The sequence below is a fragment of the Hyperolius riggenbachi genome, chromosome 11 (genome assembly GCF_040937935.1).
Source record: "Hyperolius riggenbachi isolate aHypRig1 chromosome 11, aHypRig1.pri, whole genome shotgun sequence".
Taxonomy (NCBI): Eukaryota; Metazoa; Chordata; class Amphibia; order Anura; family Hyperoliidae; genus Hyperolius; species Hyperolius riggenbachi.
The window spans coordinates 96,434,934-96,454,913 of NC_090656.1; the positions used below are offsets into that span (position 1 = coordinate 96,434,934).

The 19,980-nt window shown below is 43.0% G+C and overlaps 1 protein-coding gene and 1 long non-coding RNA gene across 3 annotated transcripts in view; one reads left to right on the forward strand and one right to left on the reverse strand.

Annotated features, from left to right (window-relative positions):
• METTL15 (methyltransferase 15, mitochondrial 12S rRNA N4-cytidine) overlaps positions 1-19,980 on the reverse strand; it is a 392,224-nt gene that overhangs the window by 34,521 nt on the left and 337,723 nt on the right. The window lies entirely within an intron of this gene.
• Positions 6,324-19,980, forward strand: part of LOC137538000 (uncharacterized) — a 55,733-nt gene continuing 42,076 nt past the window's right edge. Inside the window, exons 1-2 of the long non-coding RNA XR_011024671.1 lie at positions 6,324-6,376; positions 6,947-7,047. This is a non-coding gene — a long non-coding RNA (uncharacterized lncRNA). The remainder of the gene's footprint in view (positions 6,377-6,946; positions 7,048-19,980) is intronic.

Sequence of the window (19,980 nt, forward strand, 5' to 3'; positions counted from 1 at the left end):
GGCAAAATTGGCACAAAATAGCGGTAATAGCATATCGATCATTTTCTGGATATTCTATTATCCGCTATAGTAGGATATCGGTAACACTACAGACATTGTACTATCCGCTATAGTAGAATATAAAGACTATCCCCTATATACGCCTATGAAGAACCCTTCACTATCTAAGCCTAACAAGAACCCTCCCTTATATATGCCTAAAAAGAACCCTCCCCTATCTATGCCTAACAAGAACCCCCCCCCCCCCTATCTATGCCTAACAAGAACCCCCCCCCCCCCCCATCTATGCCTAACAAGAATCCTCCTCCATCTACGTCTAACAAGTATCCTTCCCTATCTATGTCTAACAGGAACCCTACCCTATCTATGCCTAACAAGAAACCTCCCCCATCTATGCCTGTGTTTTGTCTTGTCTTTGCTCTGCATATGAAACTCATATGCATATGAAACTCTTTAGCCAACCAGCCTGGTTGCCTTCTCGCATCAAAAACTTGTTCAACCTTTTGAGCAGCAGGACTGTGAGACTCACGTCCGTGCACTTTGCGGGGCTGCACAAATGATCGTGCAGGCGGAAGCCCGCAATTGCGATAGTCACAAAGACAGGGGGGATTAGTGGCAGGGGATGGAAGTCCCCTGAGCCAATCTGTGCTTGTACAGCGAGAATTATTTTATTTATTGTATTTATATAGCGCCAACATATTACGCAGCACTTTACATTAGTTAAGGTTACAGACAATATTTAGGGGTGACATACAGCAATAAGATAATACAGCAATACATGCAAAACAGATCACGCAGCACAGTATAAGTACAAGGTAATGCTCTGGATGGGAGCATGGAGATTAGGCAAGTGGAGTTCACTCAACGGAGGTGCATGATCAGGTAGGAGACATAAGGAGGAGGACCCTGCCCGGAGGCTTACAATCTAGTGGAAGAGGTGGGAACATAAAAGATAAGGGACCAGAGTTCAGCTGCAGGTTTAGAGCACTAGTGAGGGGGGTAGGCCAAAGTGCACAGGCGTGCATGGGATTGGGTGATGGGGGGCAGTCAGGCGAAGATCATTGGAGGAACGGAGTGAGCGGCTAGGTGTGTACCTCTGAGTGAGATCGGAAATGTAGGTTGGGCAGGTTTTGTGGACAGATTTGCAGGCCAGACACAGTATCTTGAATCTAATTCTGGACTGGATAGGAAGCCAGTGGAGGGATTCGCAGAGGGGAGCCGCTGTGGTGGAGCGATTGGTGGAGTGGATAATTCTGGCTGCCGCATTCATGACGGACAATAGTGGGGCAATTTGGGTCAAAGGGACACCAGATAGAAGGGCACTGCAGTAGTCAAGGTGGGAAATTATGAGGGCATGGATGAGGAGTTTGGTGGTCACAGGGGTCAAGAAAGGGCGGATCTTGCAGATGTTACAGAGGTGGAAGTTGCAGGACTTTGTGAGGTTTTGGATGTGGGGGAGTGAAGGAGAGTGCAGGGTCCAGGGTGACACCCAGACAGCGGGTTTGAGAGGTAGGGCAAATGGTAGTGTGGTTAACAGTGACATTCACATCTGGGAGGGTCAGGGATGACGGGGTAGGAAGATCATAAATTCCGTTTTGTCCAGATTTAATTTCAGGAACCTAGCAAACATCCAGGAGGAGATGGCTGATAGGCAGGAGACCTTGCACATGGTAGTGGAGGATAGGTCAGGGGTGCGGAGGTAGATCTGGGTGTCATCTGCATACAGATGATAGTTAAAACCAATGGAGGATGTGTATAGGGCGAACAGTAGGGGGCCAAGGACCGAGCCTTGGGGGTCTCCTACCGAGATGTGGTTGAGGGTAGATGAGGATGTGAAGGTGCGGTTGGAGAGGTAGGATGAGAGCCAGGTCAGGGCAAGGTCATGAATGCCCATGCACTGGAGGGACTGGAGGAGTAGGGGATGGTCCACTGTGTCAAAAGCTGCTGAAAGGTCAAGTAGGAGGAGAATGGAGAATTGTTCGAAAACAGTGATCATTCTCAGATGTAGGAGCGATCATGTCGCCGCGCTCCCTCCCGCTCGCTTGCTCCCACTGCACCTGTCGCTGATCGTTAGATTAATAAATAGGAACTTCATTCCTATTTATCTCCCCTCTAGGTCCCCATGATCGCCGGCATCAATGAGATGCCTGCGTTACTTCCGTAGTAACGCATTACTTCCTATTTGCGTACTTAGAGTACGCTAATAGAAAATAATGCGCAAGGACATCTTGTGGAGAAATAGTAAAATTACACCTACATACATTAGGGACTGAATTTTTTAAAAAATATTTATGTCAAGAGAGTATACTACTGTTAAATTAAGGGCTTGTAAGTAGTGATGGATGTAAAACTGAAAAAATTCACCTTTATTTCCAAATAAAATATTCTCATCATACATTGTACTAGGGATACCATTTAAATGTTGCAATAACCGTGACAAATGGGCAAATAAAATGTGTGGCTTTTATCCACAGTAGAACATTTTATTTTAAAACTATAATGTCCGATTCCCATTAAATGCATTTAGAATAAAATAATACTTAGCATAATGTACTATCCAAAGAAAGCCTAATTGAGTGGCAAAAAAAACAAGGTATAGATAATTTCCTTGTGATAAGTAGTGATAAAGTTATTGGGGCATGAAGGGTAGGAGCGCTAAAATGTGAAAACTCCTCTCGCTGCAGTGGTTAATGCACATTGAAAGCAGCTACAAAATGGGCCAATTAAATGCCCTCCCTGCTGATGATGCTCAATTCCAAGCTGTACACTAGTTGCATTTGATTTATATGCAAGTGAGGATTATGTGCATGTTATTGACCACCTGCAATGAAAACATCACTTTACCTAGTTTGGTCAGCAAGAAACTGCTTGTAATCCAAGCTACAAACACAGGCAGAATGTTACATGAAATAATCTTTCATGATCACCAGAGGTGATAGTTTTCCTATTTTCTCCTATCAAGAGATAATGGGTTGGGCAATCTGGAAACATTCTGCTGCAGCTGCCAGATTGACCAGTTCACCACAGTGCTGAAGGGGCCTGTTGACATTGGGGATGTGTTTATATGCCAGATTTTGATCCAAATCAATCAAAATAATTGTTTAAAGAGAAACTATAGTAGAATCCCTTTAATTTACTTTATCAGATGTTTACTATATCAGAATTGGTCATACATTGTATAGTTATACAGAAGCATTTGCCGGGACCTGGGGACTGAGTTTACTATATGCAGAGGTTTACTATATCAGAGTTCACTATAACGAGATTCTACTACATAGTGAAAATAACATAATGAATAAAATTGTTTATTTTTTTACAATATTCATTCATAAATGATTTAGTCAGTGTTTTGCCCATTGTAAAATCTTTCCTCTCCCTCATTTACATTCTGAAATGTATTACATCTTGAGCCCTGTGAGGTGCAGCTCTCCGGCATGTTTGTTTTGAAGAATTTCGAAGCCAGTAAAAATAATACCTGGTCTCCTAGAATCCTCTAGGAGTAGGGATGATCAATGAAAATACTTCCAAGGTTATGCAAATGTATCTACATTTTTATGCAAATATATGCAGCTTGAAAATGGACCAATTAAGTCCCACCCAGGTTTAAATTGATTGGTCCAATTTCAATTTTGCATAAACTTAGAAGTATTTGCATATCCCTGATATCCTTGATCATCTCTATCTGGGAGGAGCATTCTGTATAGCTAAACAGCCTAGGCTCAGCATCACTGGGAGGGCGGGACTACATACATACAGCAATATATAGAGATGTGGATGTGTACAGGCTCTTGAGCTTTTAAAATGGACCCAAACCAAACATTTTTTTAATTTTCAAAATATTTAGTTGCACCACTCTGACACATACAAAGATAAATAAACACTCCTTCAAGCCTATGAGCATGTCAGTGCATGCTTTTCACCCTTCTCTTTTCATAACTAGGGTTATACAGGTGGCAGCCATTACTTGTGAGATTAGTAGGAGGTTTTAGATTATGGGTGTGTTTGTCATCAGCTACCCTCCCTCACAGGGGCATCGTCTATGTGAAATCTCACACAAGCTGAGATCACCTCCCCTGTGACATCATCAGTAGCAGCCTGTGTTTTGTTTTTTATCTCCTCCACCAGTCTGCCGGATTCTGCCCCGACAATATGAAAGGAAGGGAGGGGTTCCTTCCATAAATGTAAAATATTTTATATTTGTCATCATCCAGCTGAAAAAAGGCTGCTATTTATTATCATAATTTAGAAAATAAATTTTATTTCTGAAATCTTGTGTTTTTAATTTGGGTTCACTTTAAGGAACTACAAGTCCCACAATGCATTTGGCATTATGAATCATGACTGTGGCTGTCAGACTCCTTCAATGTATTGTGGGACTTGTAGTTCCTTAAAAGCTGGAGAGCCAAGTTTGCCTATCACTGCTTTAGTGCATTCTACTATATGTCACTACAGTGCCTCTTTAAGGCCACAAAGATCTGCACCTTGCAGACACCGCCCGAGTTTAGATATTGCTCTGCACAGTTTAGTCTATCCTGAGTGGTCGTTCTCCTTAAAGTTATTCTAGGGCTGATCGGATGCATGCTGAAAGTAGGCTGACAGTAACGCATCAGAGAAAATTCAATTACAAGTTAAACAGAATCTTGCTGGCTAATAGAACACAATGATAACAGAGGAGTATTTGTATGCACAGCCAGCAAGATGGATTTCATTCATAAAAAAAATGGGGAAAAAAAAGCCTCCGCTGCTGCAAGATGAATGACTTGAAATCCCAGGGAGAGAATTAACATGTTCTGTTCTAGAACATGGCGATACTTACAGCGCTGCCTGCTTAACCTTTACCTTGCCGGCAGAAAGATGGCATGCATAGCTAGTCAAGGGGCTGATCAAGATTGCAGAAAATTGAAGTGATATTTAGCAACAGAATTCAGCTTCTTCACCCCTTAGTACCAGCTCACTGTACATTGCAGTGTAATATGAGAAAATAACTGAACTGGAAATAACAAGGTATTGCCGGGGTCGCCTCTGCTGACAATCTAGAGTGTGTACAGCGGCTCCCCATTCCCCAGCATGTGATCTGCCTGGTGGCTTGTCTTGGCCGAGTGCAGGCTGAGGGCAATTATTCTTCTACCCACCCACTCTGCAGCTTCGCCGTGTGCCAAGAACAGATGGATTAAGATATAATGGGGCCCTGGGCAGACCTTTGTGGTCCTCTTGGTGAGCTGAAGTGAAAAGAGGTCAGAGGAGGTAGCAGGTGGGCCCCTTGACACCCACTAGGCCCCAGGCACCTGCCTAGGTTGCTTGGTGGATGATCCTACTCTGGTGCTAGGCTATCGGCCTTCTTCCCTGCTTCCATAGCAACAGAACGTAGCAGGTCAGCAACACCTCTGTACAAAACTTGTGCCTGAACTGTCCCAATCCCTGCTGCTGGCACTCCTTGCACATGTGTTTGGGCCTTTAAGGGCACCATTGTTGACTTTCTTGTACAATACAAGGAGCTCCATTGCAAACTTAGCTCCCTTCACAAATATGGCTGCACATATCTTTTGTTTGCATGCCTGTGGTTATGCTAAAAATAAATGCATGCCTTTCACGGTTTCTCTGGGACTCTCTATAACACTTACGTTTAAATAAACTCCTAGTAGAGGTACAACTGAGGCAGTGATAACCCTTTATTGTCTGTTGCAGCTGTTTGCTATCATTCTGGAACATGCAGGAAAGGTAATTTAAAGATAGGCTTAAAGAGGAACTTCAGTGAAAGTACTGTAATAAAAAACTGCTTCATTTTTACAATAAGTATGTATAAATGATTTAGTCAGTGTTGTCCCATTGTAAAACCTTTCTTCTTGCTGATTTACATTCTGAAATTTACCACATGGTGACATTTTTACTGCTGGCAGGTGATGTCAGTGGATGGAGATGTTGCTTGCTTTTTTGGCAGTTGGACCCAGCTGTAAACAGCTGTTATTTCCCACAATGCAATGATATTTACAGATAGGAAACTGTCAGAACCATGGTCCTGACATCACACTGTGGGAGGGGTTTCACCACAATATCAGCCATACAGATGTCCCTGATGATGCGTTTGTGAAATGGAAAAGATTTCTCATGGGAAAGGGGGTATCAGCTACTGATTGGGATGAAGTTCAATTCTTGGTCACAGTTTCTCTTTAAACAGGGGAAAATGTGAACTACGTTTGCATCAAGTTTTTTCTTTCCTGGCTGTTGTAATGACCCTCCACCTCTTATACCTTCTGAGTAATGTTGTTCATGTAGTCAAGTTGGAGCAATGTAAACAGAAGACTGTTGCCATGGCTGCAAGGAGGCATAATTCTTTCATTCTAGGACGTCATAGCTGGCTGCACACAGTGCTGAAAAGGTAAATTTAGGGCCCACTTCAATTGGCATTGTTTCCGCTACGAATCCGAAGAGTTTCCCCACAGGCAAATTGTGCGGGGAAACACTGCCATAGGGTACAATGGCACCGCCGGACGAATAGCTTGTGCTAACGATTCAGCCGACATTTCCATCTGTTTAGGTGCGGGATTCATCTGTGTATCCGCACACCAGAAAGTGACGTCTTGCAGACGCGTGTGGCACAAGTGGAAACAGGCCCTTAATAATAAATTACACAAATAATTGCACACACAAATTGTGACCATAACAATAGCAATGCTTGTGTTATCTATGTACCGTGGGTCATGCTAATTTTGCAACAAGTGGTACATCTGTTCGCCTGTGCACAGCATTATTACCGTTGGTTCGTGCATCAGGTCCTTAGTTCTCCTTTCATCTTACCTAGACTACTTTCAACTTTACAGGTATTAAGGCGCACATATGCCAGTTTGCCATCAATCTAAACTTTTGAAATGGTTACCGTGCTGCTGTGATATCAGACTTCACCCATCCAATCTAATGTGACTTGCTCATGTGTTGCTTCTCTAACCAGCATGTCAACAGAGGGCAGTTCCTGCTCCAGGAAGCGGAAGTCCAACATACTACAATGGCACCAGCTTCATCAGTGAGGGGAGAGTGGAGAACGGCAAGAAGGTTGGGGAGACTTTAAAGAGAAACATTAACTAAGTATTGAACTGCATTTCAATCAGTAGCTGATACTTACCTCACAACATTTTGAGATAAGAAAAGAGGACACTATAAGACATGCCGCTGTCACACCTCTAACCACACCTCACCACACCCCTTGTCATACATATCACAAAGAATTCAGAAGCAAAAGATGTATTTTTATAATTTAAACCAAACTGGTCCTTTTTATCATCATTAGTTTTTTTTAACATTTTAACATTTGAAAATAAGAAATATATCAATTTAAATTATGGGAATGAAATACATATGTTTACATAGAGCTGTATATGGGTCATGAAAGAGCTACAAATTAGGGAAAAGGATGGACTGGGTTCCCAAAGAAGAACTGGCCCTTTGACAGAGGGATAGTTGGGAGCTATGGCTCCCACATGAGATCTTTACCTTTTTCAGATTGTCACTTTTCTCAAATAGATCAGGAGGGGGGGGGGGTCTGTATGGCTGATATTGTGGTGAAACCCCTCCCACAGTGTGATGTTATGACCAAGGTCCTGACAGTTTGCTGTCTGTGAATCATGTTGCATTGTGGGAAATTTCGGCTTTTTGCAGCTGCTAAGCAAGCAATATCTCCCTCTGTGCATTGAACTCTTAGTAATGAACATTCTGTACAGATCGCCTGGCAGAATTAAAGATGTCGCCACCAGTGATAAATTAGGGAGAGGAAAGATTTTACAATGGGCAAACACTGACTAAATAATCTATCAATGAATATTGTAAACAATAAGCAATTTTATTCATATTTTTATGCCATTTTCACTACAGTACCTCTTCAAAGTATAAGGTAAAAGTAAAGCATGCAATGCTGTGAGCAGACTGCTTTCCTACATTAACTTGCCTTCACAGCTTTCTCACAGCACACCTTCATGAATGGGGTAAGCAGGTTGTTGATGGAGATGGCTGACTTTAGTGCACATTTGACAAAAAAAAGCACTGCCCCTACATCTTGTAATGGTGTAAAAATCAATAATATAATACGTTGTCTTCACTGATTAATGTGTAACTTCAAAGCATTCTGTGAAGAATCCTTTAGTCAGTGTAAGGGCTAGTGCACACCAAGAGAGCTTCTGAGTGCTTTTCAGATCTCCAGTGCATTGAAAGGCGCCTGGCTATTGAAACCCTATGAGGGTGTTCCCATAGCAGCGTGGGCGTCTAAAATCGCAAACCTGCTGCATTGTAGCATGTTTTGGAGTGATCCAGCTTGAATGAAAGAGCAAAAACACTAATAAAAAAAAAAACGCTCTGAAAATCATTTCACAAAATTACAGTCGCAAATCGCTAACCGCTATCGATTGCAATAGCGATTTTGGTGTGCACTGGCCCTAAGTGTACTTGAAATAACTTAAAATGAGTCACTGATCAATAATGCAGTGTACAGGTGAAACATTTCAAAGTATATATTTTAAACTGAGATAAGCAAACACTGCAGCTAGTTTACTATCAATAAATGCACAGAATAAAAGCTGACAGGCCTATATCTGAAAAAAGGAGGATGGGGGGAGGGGGTTAAATACCAGTATATTGCACTATTGATTAGACTTACATTTCAAGATATTTTAAAGCAATTTGGAGTCATGATGAAGGAAAAAAATAGCCAGATACTTACCTAAGGAGAGGGACGGCTCTGGGTCCTAATGAGCCTTCCCTCTCCTCTCTCGGTGCCCTCCGTGCAGCGCTAGATTCCCCATTTGAATCCCCCAACGCAGGGGACTTTGGAGCTGAGTCCTCCTGGAGACAGGTGACCCCATACTGCGCATGCGCGAGTGCTCATTTGTGCGCAGTATGGAGCGGCCCGTCATTGGGAGCACTCGGGCTCCCGAAGACTTCCAAAGCCTCCCTTTGGTGGTGGAGATAGCAGCATTTGACCAAATTGGTCGAATGCTGCTACGGGGTATCCTGCGCTGGAACGGGCCCAGTAGAGGAGAGGGAAGGCTCATTAGGACCCAGACTTCCCTCTCATTAGATAAGTATCTGGCTTTTTTTTTCATCTCGGCGCCCATTGACTTTTAAACACATTTATTGCTTGCTGTTCCAGGACGTAGATTCTACGTACTAATTAGTGCTGCTGTAGGTTCTAGGACGTAGACTCTACACTGCCTAACTGTTCCCTGCAGTCTCATATTAAATACGCTGTAGTGCCTTCATGCATGGTGATCTACCTTGCACCGCAGTCAAACAATGGGTTAAAATACAATAATAGATCCCCCATCTCCAGCTGAAGTGTACTGGAAAATTTTTCTGCTTGTGGATGAAATTGTCAACGTGCTAGGGCTGTCAATGTGATGCATTAAAATCCCCCGAGTGAGAGAGAGTGGTAGAGTTTAAAAATTAATTCGTCTCTCGCACCTGTTTGCAGGAATCCGACTACTGAATTTGCATCGCATTTAATAAGTCTCAGTGACGCAATTCATGTCCTTTTGTCTTGGCTGCTTAATACAGTGTTGGATTCTCACCAATCTAAAATTCAAGTGATATTACAATGTTCTAACTGTTAATTAAAGTCCATGAACTTCGCTATAGCCGGCTTTACATATTTAGGTTGTCATAAAGGACAAGGGGAGGATAAAAAAAAAAACCTTATGAGCGTAATTTTGAAGTTTTAATATCAGGCTGCGGGTCTGGTTTTAAATATATCCACTATTCCTTTAATAATCCGTCCTCAATGGTATTTTTAATTTGATAAACCCATCATGACGAAGCCTGCAGGCACAATTAAGCTACTACTCTCGGCTATGTGGATAAGATATACAATTACTATTATAAAATGACTGCAAAGGGTCTGAACTGAACTGCATATTTCAAGAGCCATAGATAACGTAAGTGCATCATGATCTCTAAAGAGAACTAGTCATGAATGGATATTTAGTGTAATGTGAATCATCATTCAAACTGCTTTAATAGGGCAACTTTGCAGGTAATAGCCATTTCTTTCACTTGTTTGCTGCCTCCTCCTCCTTTTCCCCTTTCATCCTGCCTTCTATCTCCCCCTTATGTGTCTTATTCAACTATCATTAGCTTTTGCAATAATACTAAACCCCGTTGTTCAACTGCTGCTATCCATGCAAGCTTAATGGTTGGGGTAGTAATTTTACCAACTAGGCTTTTTTATGTTCTCCACCTGAAGATAATATTCAAGTATACCAGCACTCCCAAAAGTTTTCCAAAAATCACGCTCTTTTTATTCAGCTGACATATCCACAAAGATGACCGACAATTGTTTTGGGGTAACCACACGCCTTTTGAAAGGGGGACCCTGTGAGGCCCCCGAAACAATTGTCGGTCATCTTTGTGGATATGTCAGCTCAATAAAAAGAGCGTGATTTTTGAAAAACTTTTGGGAGTGCTGGTATACTTGAATATTGACTTGCTCGGTGGTTTGCCTATACCACAATACCAAGCACCCAATCTCAGATGGTGTGCCCAGCCACAACTCTCTTTTCTCCACCTGAAGATGACTTGTCTCTTCTAACAGCACAATCTAAATACCTCAAAGAGAAAGAAAAAACACAGAAGGACACAAGAGCCACTAAGGGGTGATGCACTAACTGATGCAACAGCAGGAGCTACTTTCAACTGTCCACAGCGGTTCCGTTGTCTTCTCTCCCCACTGGCTGATTCCTCTCTCTTCAATCCTGAGTCCCCCTGGCTTTCCCTATGTCCTCTCTGTCTCCCCTGGCTTTCCCTATGTCCACATCTGTCCCCCGCTATCCCTATGTCCTCCTTTTCCCCCCAATTTTCCTATGTCCTCTCTGTCCCCCCGGCTTTCCCTATGTTCTCCACCGCACCGTAACGTGATATGGTAGTACCTCGTGAAACAAAATGCTGCCTCCAGGGATGAGCAGAAACAACGGCAGTGCAAATTTACGCATCGTAGTTTGTAGGTGAAGTTTCAAAACTACGCTTACGAATTTACGCGTAGCAAAGTACCGCTACACGTAGCTTACGCCCGCTATGCGTAGTAAACATGTGTATTGCGTAGTGAACTACGAATGCGTTACACGTGTCTAATTTTCTGCGTGCGATTGTATGCTTACAAATTTACGCATTGGAAAGGGGAATGTACACATAGAAGAGTGAGCATTTAAAGAGGAATTAATGCGTAAAATTTTCTGCATGCGGGCATAAGCATCCGCATACACTACGCTTCGCACTACGCGTAATTGCGTATTTTAACGCGTAGTCTACGAAATGCATACGAAGCGAATATTTGATTTCAAAGCCGTAGTTTGGTGAAGCGTAATTGCGTAAAACTACGCATATTTCCGGTGCAGGAAGATAGAAACGCTGCAACCACCGATGCACACCCCAAGGGAGCAAGGACCACAGATCTCAAAACATGCAGCCAAACAAAGACGTCCCGCTACACCATGGATGGGTATAAAACCTTCTTCAAATTTATTAGCACATCAGAGGATACATAAAAGGTTGACGCGTATCGGAGCTCTGAAAGGCTCCTTAATCATAGCCAGTATGGACAAATTCATCACAGGTTTAAGTAGTCAAGTGCCAGCCCCCAGTGGGCATGGCCTTTCCCCTTAAAGTGACATTAACAATATACATGTAAAATGGCGAGGCCAGTATACAGACATAGAATAATAAAACATTAAAAACCCAATGATGGCATGGTCAAGCATCAAGATAAATGCACAAATTGAGGACAAACATATTAAATGGAATAAGGTAAAGAGGGAGGAGGAGGGAAAAAGGGGTGGAAGAAAGGAAGAGAGGGACAAGAATGGAAAAGAGGGCTAACAGACTTATATATATGGAAGTCAGACCCTCACATCATAAGTTAAACTGACGTCCATTCTTGAGTTCAGGCCTGTGGGTATTCGTGTGCCTAACCTCCATATCCACAAGGCTTCCCGTTTTGATAAAATTCTATATAAATCACCCCCTCTAGGTGAACGAACCACTCTATCGATACCCTGAAAGGTGAAACTGCCCATGTCCCCCCGATGCTCTTTCAAAAAATGTTTAGATACACTAGAGACCTGGGTAACATAGGCCTCATTTCTAATACATCTGGCCGCCCCATTAAAATGTTCTGAGATGCGTTGTCTTAAGGGGCGAGTGGTACATCCCACGTACTGTAGTCCACAAGCAACACAGGTGATGAGATAAACAACATTGCTAGAATTGCAATTGATATATTGTTTCATCTCAAATCTCTTACCTGTAGAGATAGAGATGATCTCATGTGTCTGATTGTGGACACGACAGTACCTGCAGGTGTTATATCCACATCTAAACGAACCCTTACATGTCAACCACGTTGCGACAGGTTTGGGAGAGCTGGAGAAGAGACTCGGAGAGAGGCGGGTCCCCGAAGTGGGGGCACGTCGTGCGGAAAAGGCACAGCCTTCCTCCAGGACCTTGCGAAGCTTGGGGTCTGAGTTCAGGACTGGCAAATATTTTTTTATTATATTAATGACCTTATTGTACTCCAAACTATAAGGAGTTGTAAAAGTTAATTTTCTATTACGCATATTTCCAGCATATCGAAGTTGGCTGACTATGACCATCCCTGGCTGCCTCTGATGTCCTCTCATGCCAGGCTTGAATTTGATCTGCCTGCTGCTCCGTTAGTTGATGGGAGCCGAACGTCTCATGGGCGGGACCAGGCTCGTCATTGGGGCCAATTACAGAACTCCCTGCTTAAGTGATTATACCAATGTAGAGGCAAATTGGAATTGCTCTGTATTTCTGATGGTAAAGGTAATTAGAGGCTGCAGTGAGCCGGGAATGCCGGGAATACACGGGTCAATCCGGCGGCCGATTTCTCGTCCGCGCGGATCTTTTGCCGCTCGTCCCCGCCGGCGCTTCCTTATCAGCGCTCGATTCCCTGCCATTGTCCGCCGGTGGGGATCGAGCGGGCGGGGGTCGAGCGGCTTGATCGGGCCAGCTGAATATTATCAGCTGGCCGGATCAGCTGGTCGATACACGGTACAGAAACGTACCGTGTATCCCCAGCATAACCCTTCTCCATGACAAGGAGATAAACCACAGCAATGATGATGGATTATGCTGTAGAGCAGAAGTTGGGCACATGGACGGGATCTTGTAATCCCATTTGTGCAACCTCTTAAAGACAGGAATATGATCACAGCAGAGTCTTAAGCAAAATAAAACTCTAGTGGAATAGGAAAGTGGGACTGAACTTAGTGCCAGTCTCCTTTTTAGCCTCCTGTGTCGAAAAATACCCATGTTTAATGTAGCCCTTCTACTTCTGCCTTGTTCTTAGAGGCGTTGGTACTGATTTGAAAAACTGTTGCAATGCCACTAAATTATGGTGAAGTAGTTGGATGGTGAAGTTGTGTTGCTGGAGAAACAAGCTCTATGGAATAGCCTGCTATTGAACCAGCAATGGGGTTCAAAAGGCTCTGTTTCCAAAGGTTTTGAGGTGGACTCTGGGGGTGACCAAGGTGTTACGTCCTTTTGATCTAAGATTGTGGGGGGTGTGATGCAGTTGCAACAAGTCCTTCAGGTATCCAGGGCCCAGATTGTGCAAGGATTTGAATGTCAGTAAGCCAATCTTAAACAGAATTCTCCATTTTATCGGTAGCCAGTGAAGTGAGCACAGGGTTGGTGTTATGTGGCAATTGGCTCGTTAACAGCCTTGCGGCGGCATTCTGTACTAATTGCAGGCGGCGTAAGTCTTTCTTATGCAGGCGTGTGTAGAGGACGTTGCAGTAGTCTAACCTTGATGTGACGAAGGCATGAACTAGGGTTGGAAGATCCTCTGAAGGAATTAGGTGTTTAATCCTTGCAATATTCCTTAGATGAAAGAAGGAATGTTTCACAACAGCTGAGATTTGATTCCTGAAGCTTAATTTCCATCAATCAGTACTCCCAGGCTGCGCACACAGTCTGAGTTGTTCAGGTCTGAGCTCCCTATCCTTAGCGGTGTTGGTTGAGACTGGGTCTGCTTTGCTGTTGAGCCCTGGCCCTCGATAACAAGAACCTCAGTTTTGTCAGCATTAAGTTTTAGCCAATTATTATTCATCTACTCCTGAAGCTAAGCTAAGCATGCGTTTATTTGTGGAGTAGGGTCTGTGACGCCAGGTTTGAATGACAAATATAGCTGGGTGTTATCAGCATAGCAATGATATGTCAGGCCATATTTTTGTATGATTTCTCCAAGTGGCAGCATGTATATGGTGAAAAGTAAAGGGGATAATATTGCGCCCTGAGGTACACCGTATTTTAGTGGTACAGGGTTGGAGAGGAAGGGCCCTAAGGCAACCCTTTGTGTTCTGCCAGCCAGGAAGGAGTTGAACCACCGGAGAACAATGCCATCTATGCCACAGTACTCTTGTAGCCTGTTGAGCAAGATTTTATGATGGACTGTGTCAAAAGCCGCTGAGAGGTCGAGCAAAATCAGGATAGAACATTGACCCTTGTCCCTTGCAATGAGCAGATCATTGCAAATCTGGGTGAGGGCTGTTTCACAGCTGTGATATTTCTTAAAGCCAGATTGAAGAGGGTCAAGGATGTTGTTTCTGGAGAGCCTGGCTTCAAGTTGGAGGTAGACAGCCTTTTCAATAACTTTTCCCAGAAAGGGGAGGTTTGAGACAGGTCTGTAGCTGTTTAGACCATCTGGGTCTAAGGATGGTTTCTTGAGTAGTGGCCTGATGATTGCTTCTTTCAGAGTAGAGGGAAACCACCTTCTTGTAAGAAACTCTCTGAGGAGTAGTTTCTTGTTCAGGGAGGAGATAGGATGGTCTTCTCCTATGTGATCCACATTACTCATGACCACATCTAAGTCATAAGTAAAAGCATTAGTTTCACTAAAAATCAAAGAGTGAAGAATGGCATTTGTAGTATAGGAATACTGGAAAGTGCTTTCTTTATAAACCATAAAAGCTGGCCTTCTCAAACACTGGTGCTTTAGATACCACCTTAAATAGATTTTCTTGATTAAGTTCGTCAACGGTTTGGCTAGGGCAGTATGATAATACAAACATTTCCCATAGTAACCAGTGGTCAACAAGAAAGAGATAACCTGCTTTTTGGCTTGAGGAGTAGTACCTTTTTCCGTCTCATGGTAAATCTTACTATAAAGAGTCCCAAGAACTAGACTTCAGTCTTGACTTCATTGACGCGGCTCAAATGTCAGATGGTTTGTCCAGGACATGTGTATGAGATGCAGCAGTAGAGTTGAACACTGTGAGGTAAACAGTTTATCTACCAACAAATTGACCCTGAGCATACATGTACATTAGATGTGGTAAAGGCTTTAAATTTTCTGTAGTCTGCATAGAAGCTGGTTGTCCAACCCTTTTTTTGGAATTAGGATTACACCTGCAGCCCAGCCATTGTTGGATTTCTGACTGATCACTAATTCAACATTTCCTTAATCCAAGCTCCATGGACCACAAGTGGTGTTACTGAATACATTAGGTTCAGCTTTTGTACTCTCACTGCTAAGGTTGGGATCAATTTAGCCCAATCTAAAAGCCCAATCACATTTTCTTTCTGCTGAAAAGTACCAGAACCATTTGCATCATAAGCAGTTGGGGTTTTTTCCTGCTGGCTCCTAAATTATCTTCTGTGCCTGGAAAATGATCTCTTATCTTCCGATTTGCCACACGCTTCAATTAGTCCTCTTTAGCAATCATCTGTCAGATAATTTTTGCCCATCTTTTTGTAATTGCTTGACCATGCATGATTGCAAAATAAAAAAATATCATCTTAACATATGCAATTGTTTGACAACTGCTCTAATGCTCATCAACTGACTACATTTACTTCTAAATAACTTTCCTTTAGCCAACAAACACATCAGAAACAATATTTTTATTTTCAATAAGAGAGAACACGGCCAGGCTGCTCTTATACTTGTGCTATAACAGGGGTACTGTGAAGCCCATCTACACAATTTCTTTTTAACTGCTCCCTCCATCCCTCTGCATAAAACAAAAAGAACTGACATGACAACTCCTCCCCAATACAACTACACCTGTCTAAGTGGGTTCTCAATTGTGGGTGGTATCTCCCCCTCTAAAAGATCCACACTGCTCCTGCCCACACAAGCCAGGCTTCCAGCAGTTCTGACACTGCTCCCCATAAACCAGGCCATGTCTCCTTTCATAGACCAACTCTAGAGGGTGGTTGAATAGCATGCTGGTTAGCTTGCCCCCATCCCCCTTGCATCACAATCCCAAAAAGCTGCATCTCCTTCACTCCATACCAATGAATGGGAAGATGTATTGCTGTAAAAGCCATGCTCCCCTCAAAAACAATGAAGGGAACGGGAAAAACCAGTATGAAGAGTTGGGCCACCAGAGGCCCTCTAAAAGATCTTGGAGACAAACCCGGAAGATAAAACATGAAGTAATCGGTAGAGCTTCATTTGGGGTTTATTGAGTATGTTGGACAGGAAGAGGGTGAGTTCAGGGATGGGATAGGACAACCTTAAAGAGAGAACTAGAAAAAAAAATCTTGCACATCCACTTTAAAAAGAAAACAAATGTGGGTAGAAAGAGCTAATACTTTTCTGTCAGAAATGTATGTCATGCCTGCTGAGTTTCATTGATGCAGAAATACAGCGGGATCCCTGCATCATATAGACTTGCAACGTAACTAGTTTCATTCACTTGATTGAGACTCGGCGGGACAGAGTACGCTGCCATTCACGTAAGCGCTACAAATAGACCGCACTGGATTCATACCATCCATCCTATTTCCTCTTCAACTTATTTTTTTTTCTGCGCTACTCGCGTTTACTAAAATATCTGATCCTGGACAATCGCCAGCATCGCCAGGACCCCCTCCAAGCCTGCAGCGGCTTAATGAACCTTGCTATGACGTCTCCCTTTCAAATTCTCCATTTTACTCCAAGCATCTGTTAAATCATGTCGGGTCATGGCAGAGGGGATGGCACATATCATTTAGCAATGAACTAACAATAAAAAGGACAGAACGCAAATGAGTCTAAAGACTGGGCAAATATTGTCACAGCGAGCGCAGCACAATGCGATATCCATCACAGTTTATTGTTCAGTGATATGTAAGCAGCTCCGCTCTTGCATATATTTAATTGTTGCTATGGGCCAGCATCGTTATTCCATAGCATCCTCCAATAACACAGTCAAGTCTCCACAACATTCAATAATAGAAGAAGAATTCCCAAGGCTCGTGAAGGCTGATTTTTATTTTTTTTTCTAAATCCCAAATCCGTTTTAGAAGAAGGACGATTTGAAAGAGGGATTTTTTTTAACGTTTTTACAGAGCTTAGTGTAGAAAGTACAAGATGCCTTTGTGTAGGTTAATGTGTCAAAATGTAGATAATGCTCTTATCAAGCTGCTCAGTCACAGCAATACACTGGAGAGACGGTTTTACATGACAACTGATAAGGACAGGGAACAAATGCAGCAAGCTAACATAATCACTTCATCCCAGCCTCTGGTAAGTGTTCCCATTGTTGAGGCAATAATACAGTGGCAAAAAAGACACAATTTATTTCCCGGGAATGGCACTCACACACAGGGATATGTTTAATGGTGAAACAAATAAGTCACGCTTATTCTATATCTGGGGAATAACACTGGCAAGGAAGGCTATCCTATTACTGTAAACCCAGAGACGTTATAGCAGAACTAAACCACCAGGATATTGTATCAGCCATACAGCAATACCAAATGCCCACTACTTAAAAAGCACTGAAAAGTACAATTTGCCTTCTTACAAAAATAAGCTATTTGGAAGTATTCAAATTCACGTGATCAAAAAGTAACTCCCAGAATGCTTTACTTAAAGGGTACCTAAAGTGAATAAAACTTTAACTTACCTGAGGCTTCTTTCAGCCCCCTGAAGTCCTCATGGTCCCTCACTGTCATTCTGCGGTGCTCAATTCAGCAGCAGTGCCCTTCTGAAAGCTGTCCTACAGGGTCACTTGCGGGCTACTGTGCAGTCATGGCTCTGGCTGCACGCCTCCTTTTTAGCACTTTTGTGGCCGGGAGCATTCTGTGCAAGTCAATACTTACAAGCGCAAGCTCAGAATTCTCCCAGCTATGTGAGCGCGATCAGGAGGTGTGCAGTCCAGGGGACACACATGCAGGGTGCAGAATGACAGTGAAGGACCAGGAGGAATTCAGGAATTCAGGGGCTGGAAGAAGCCTCAGGTAAGTGAAATCGACATCTTTCATTTTACTTTAAAGGGGACCCGAAGTGACATGCGACATGACAAGACAAACGTGTGTATGCACAGTACCAAACCTACACAAAACTAAACTGTGTTCCTTTTTTCTTTTTCTCACTGTAGGAGTTAAAAATTCAATGCTCCGAATGATACTTTCTCTTCAGTTGCACTGTGGAATAACTCTCACAATACCTAATTGCAGTGGAACCTCCATTTGTGAGCAAAATTTGTTCTGGAAACATGCTTGTAATCTAAAGCACTGATATTTGAAAAGCAAGGAGACCATTCTGAGTGAAGGATCTAAAATCTTAAAACATTTTAAAACGGACATCATTTGTTAGGATATATAGATTTATATAGCTGCTGCCACCTACAGTACAATTCTAGTACTGCATTCTAGTTGTATGTTAATGTTGTGTCTCAATAAAGTTGGTTGTTGTTCCTCTGACCATGAGGCAGAGTTAACATGGTGTCAGAAGCTGGGAAGAGAACTGGGTTTTTTTCACTACTAAACTGCATCAAACAGGACTAAAAGCTATCCCTGCATACTACTAGCATCTTAGCAGCCACACAGAGAGAAAATGGCTACAAACAACATACCAGTTCCGGGTGCAATGGCCTGCACAGGAGACCTGGCAGCAAACTGGAGATTCTTCAGATCACAGTGGGAGGATTATGAGGTTGCTACTGAACTGGACAAGAAAGACCCCAAGGTAAGGGCTGCAACCTTACGCTCAGTGATGGGGAGAGACTGTCTGCGTGTATACCAGCACCTCACACTGTCTGACACTGACAAGCAAGATGTACAGAAAACACTGGATGCATTACAGAGCTATTTCATGCCTGCCAGGAACACCATATATGAGAGATATGTCTTCAATACCACAGATCAAGGTCAGTCAGAGAATATAGACCAGTATGCCACAAGGCTGAGACAGCTAGCTGCTACATGTGAATTTGGTGAATTGCATGATGAACTCATCAGAGACAGGATAGTACTTGGATCAAGGGATATCAGTGCAAGGAGAAGAATGCTGAGGGTGTCTGACTTGAACTTACAAAAAGCTATAGACATGTGCAGAAGCCATGAACTCACAGAGCACCAGCTACAGACAATGCAAGATAACAAGGTAGAGAAAGAGACTGTGCATTACACTACAAAGTCACAGTACAGAAAGGAGCAGACACCCAGAATGAGAGCACAAAGCAATGCAGGAGTGAGCAGGAACTGTAAATACTGTGGAAGCAGTCACACCAGGGGCAGAGAGTACTGTGCAGCCTATGGGGAAACATGCAGCAAATGCAAAAGACTACATCACTTTGCTAGTGTCTGCAGACAGAAAAGAGAAGTGATGCAAATTACTTCAGAAAGGGAAAACAGCAGCTCTGAGGAATCTGTCTTCGCTGTCATACATCAGATTGGATCAGTCAGTTCCACAGGATCACAGTGGTTTTTACCATTAGAACTCAGCATTGGCAGACAAACAGGCAAGCGAATACTCTGCCAGCTAGACTGTGGGGCCACCTGCAACCTTATGGCATACAAAGACTATTGCAAACTTACTAAAGAAATCCACCCTACACTGCAGAAGAGTAATGTAAAGCTGAAATGGTACAATGAGACATATATGACGCCTGTGGGACAGTGTACTTTGCACTGCACATATAAGAAAAAAAGATACAGACTTATATTTCAAGTTGTCAAAGCCAACCACAAGCCACTCCTGTCAGCAGATAC